Consider the following 3,721-nt stretch of genomic DNA (forward strand, 5'->3'; position numbering starts at 1 on the left):
AAATTTTAATCCTCACCTTCTGAAAATCCACATGACCAAGGCAAAAAAAAAATTCATGCTTTTGAAATTTCTTACTTCCACTAGCAATAATTAAAACAATCATTCTCTAATGAAGACAAACATACCCATGGAACCCTATTAATCTTTGACTGACAAGTCAAATTAGCATAGACTAGCCTTGTGACTATATCCAAATAGTATCAGAGGTACTATTATAGTAGCACATGCAGATAAGACAAAGCAAATAGTGTTCTTTAAATTTCCCAACTACCTACCTCTCCCATAAGCTTTAACAAAAAATAGCACCCCCACTCAATATAGGTCTCCGAGACTGAATGAATGCTTATTGCCTAGTGGCTTCATCCTCCAGCTAAGCCTGATGCAAGCTTTCAACTAAAAATTAATGATTACCATCCAACAATTAAAATAGAATTCTACAACAGCACAGCATCAGTTGCCACTGAAGTCACTAATAGAGTTTTTTAACACTATTTTAGCAAAATAATATTTATAGTCATAATCCAAATTAATTAGGACCAAAAAAACCCAGCAGTATAGGGTATTAAATAGCAGAACACTAGGAGTATGTGAATCGGGGGTCAAAGCTAAGTTTATACAGTGCTTTTGCTTTCCTATTTTTGGTAATAAATGAAAATAATATGAATTCAAACAGCAAACTACTAGAAAATTCATTTAAAGATCAGTTACGACTACAGGATCGCCATTTCCAAGCTGAGTCCTCCTACATTCATTTAGTAAGGTTAGGTTGCCTTTTTTAAGCCTACAACAGAGACTTCGTTAAAAGCTAAATTCAGGTGAATCACAGGATTTTATTTTACCATTCAAACTACTGATATCCTCATTAAAATGAGATTAGTGATGTATTTTACTTGCCAAATTGTTTAGCTATCTAATTTCAGTCCATTCATTCATTACTCACTCAGTCACTGTCACAGAGCTACTAGAAATACATTGTGAAAACATGGTAGTTTGCAACAGAAAAGAGACATAGCTTTCTACTGTCCAAATTAAATTAGGACAACTCAAAGGAGAATGGCAAGGCCTCAGTTTCAGACAGGGTGAGTGTTTCCTGGAATTCATGAATTCCTACCATATAATGCTACGAAAAATTCTATAGCATAGTGGTGAAAAACAGTAACTTGCACGCTATACTAAACCAATTGTATGCCAGTCATGATACTTCATAACAACTTGCTACCATAAAGTATTTCAAAAAGCATATAACACCTGCATTAATAATTCTATTGTTACTGAGCTGCCTGAAACAAACAGGACAAGTTAACTAATATAAAACAATCCAAACTATTTTTGTTTACTCAAAGCAAGAATTTTCAGAGTCTAACCAAAATAAAGTTAGCCACATCTAGATTTTCCCCATTTGAACATTACAGGATTAAAAGTTTTATTTAGTATTGATATGATCACGGACACAACTCCCTGACCCAAAAGATTAAGTAGATATAAGAAGGCTCTAAAAGTATATACACATGCATATGTGTAGATATATAAAAAAAATAAAAAAATCTTTTGAAAACATCCACAAGGTACTTAAGTGCAAAATACAGGTGTTCACATGGACTAACAGCTATTAGTTTAGTACTAGTACTGACCAAAGCAGCATCTAAAGTTTTGTGCACATGGTAGCATAGCACATCCTTGAGGGTGTTAGTTTGACACTAAGGAAGCTTGATCTTAGATACTTGATAAGCATTGTGTAACAGATATCTAGGTATCAAAACTTCACATATGTGAACATGTATTTCATTACATTTCCTAAGACACGTTCTTATGATCCATAGTGTTTGCTACTGCACTATTTAGAAATTTAAAAAAAACCCAGAACCAACAAGATTATCTATGCCACCATTTGGATTTCCTGAGTTTAGTTCATATATCCTCCCCCCTCCTTATACCACTAAGTATAAATACTTTTTACCAAGTAACCCATTTGTATTTTGGAATCTAAAACATCCAAGGAAAGTACTTGTAATTGCAAAGTCCTTTTCATTGAGCAGAAATATTCTATAAATAGCCTTCATCATAACAAGTTGAAGCATTACAACCACCTCATTACATTCACTTTAACAAGACTAGTATTTCTTGAGTAGTTAGGACTGAATGAAACCATTTAGTGTACACTTTTTGTCAGTTTAAAAATATGATTACAGCATCTGAAGACAATTGGAGAAAAAGTTCTGTTTCTTTGTCATTTCAATTAACGACATTCTTAATCAATCCTTGCAGTAGTTCTAACTTACCAAAGCATTATTTCTAGTAGTGATATCAATTCAGACATAACCTCCTGAAGCAAAACTTTCAAAGATATGCTTCTCGACTGGTACACACAAGTCTTCTCTTGTTCATTAGTAGATGGTAGAACCAACATATGAAATGAAAGTTTCTGCAGAAATTTTATTTTTAGGAAAGTTAAAAGTTTTTGTCACAGTTTTACATGCCACTACTGTCATAGAGATTATAATTATTATTTGGGACAGGAGGACAACAAACAAGTCAGTTACATAGTTTAGTACACTTGCATCTTCACTTCTCCCTTCCCCTGTAGCTCCACAATGAAACTGACTTTTATAAAATTCTGAATAATTTTGTGTTACATTCAATCACTTCTGAAGCTATAAATGGCACTTAAGGCAAGAATGACTTAAAAAAACCGAGGGTGTAGTCAGACACACCTGTACAGATCCACCCCTCATTTCAAGAGATTAGAGAGAAAACATAACAGAAGAAATAGCCCCTACTAATAGAGGGCTTTGAAGTCAAAGACTAATCTAACAGTTACAGAAAGGTTTTGCAGGTCAAGGACTCTAAATATAAATACTTTTTCACAGAAAAAAGAAACTAGTTTGTGTGCCTTACTACTACTGCCTTTGTATTCCAGCAGTATCTCAGCTATCAAATATCTGCAAACTCGGGTACTCCCTAGGAGGACTACTGCCCGGGAAAGCATACGGCGTGCGTCAAGAGCCAGCTCTTCTGCTGACGGGCACTCACCTGCCTGCCGCACTCTCCCCACAGAGTAGCTGCAGCAGCGCCGCCGCCACAATTCCTCCGATTCCTCCCACCGCTACGGACCCACAAAGCCAAAGGCGGCGTCCCTCAGGGCGGCGTGAAGTAGCAGTCGAGGGGCCCGAGCGCGCATAAGGAGCAGGGGCCCAGCAGCTACCTCTTCCTCATCAGCGAGGGCTTGGACCCTGACCCGTCTCCCCAGCTCCTCATCCCTCCATAGCAGGCTCCAGACAGCTTCGACCGCCTCACCAACTTCTACGCGGGCTCAACCCGTACAGGACACCCACGAGCCCAACACACCCCCTCACTCACTCAGTTCTAACTAACATCCCCACCACCATCTTGCCCACAATGCACACGCAAGCGCAACCGAGGGAACCCCAGCTTCTGCAGTGATGGCGCGCATGCGCAAGGGCATTAACTCCTCTGCTTCCTTCTCTTAGCACACGCTTGCTGCAAGGGGTGGGTCGCAGTGGAGGCGGGGTGAAGGATGTGGTAGGGTGGCTGTTATCCGTCAACTAGTCGCTTTTGCGGCTCCTGGTTATGGTGTAGGGCTGGAGTAGGTGCTGAGTGCGGTGAGATCTTTTTCTTACAGGGAGATCTGGAGGTACACAGACTGTGCTGTGCTGACAGGGCAAAGCTGCCAGACGACGAGAGCCCTAAATAGTAATCAAAT

At 39.1% G+C, this 3,721-nt stretch overlaps 1 protein-coding gene across 6 annotated transcripts in view; it reads right to left on the minus strand.

Annotated features, from left to right (window-relative positions):
* Positions 1-3,430, minus strand: part of LOC129734913 (adenomatous polyposis coli protein-like) — a 128,604-nt gene extending 125,174 nt beyond the window's left edge. For 2 of the 6 annotated variants that reach the window (XM_055700311.1, XM_055700306.1), the window contains exon 1: positions 3,031-3,430. The gene's annotated coding sequence lies outside the window, so the exon portion shown is untranslated. Of the gene's footprint in view, positions 1-2,279; positions 2,423-3,030 lie in introns of all 6 variants that reach the window. The other 4 variants (XM_055700310.1, XM_055700307.1, XM_055700309.1 and 1 more) reach the window with 4 other exon arrangements.
* Between the last annotated feature and the right edge of the window lie 291 nt (positions 3,431-3,721).

The sequence above is a fragment of the Falco cherrug genome, assembly GCF_023634085.1.
Source record: "Falco cherrug isolate bFalChe1 chromosome W unlocalized genomic scaffold, bFalChe1.pri SUPER_W_unloc_1, whole genome shotgun sequence".
In the NCBI taxonomy this organism is placed as follows: domain Eukaryota; kingdom Metazoa; phylum Chordata; class Aves; order Falconiformes; family Falconidae; genus Falco; species Falco cherrug.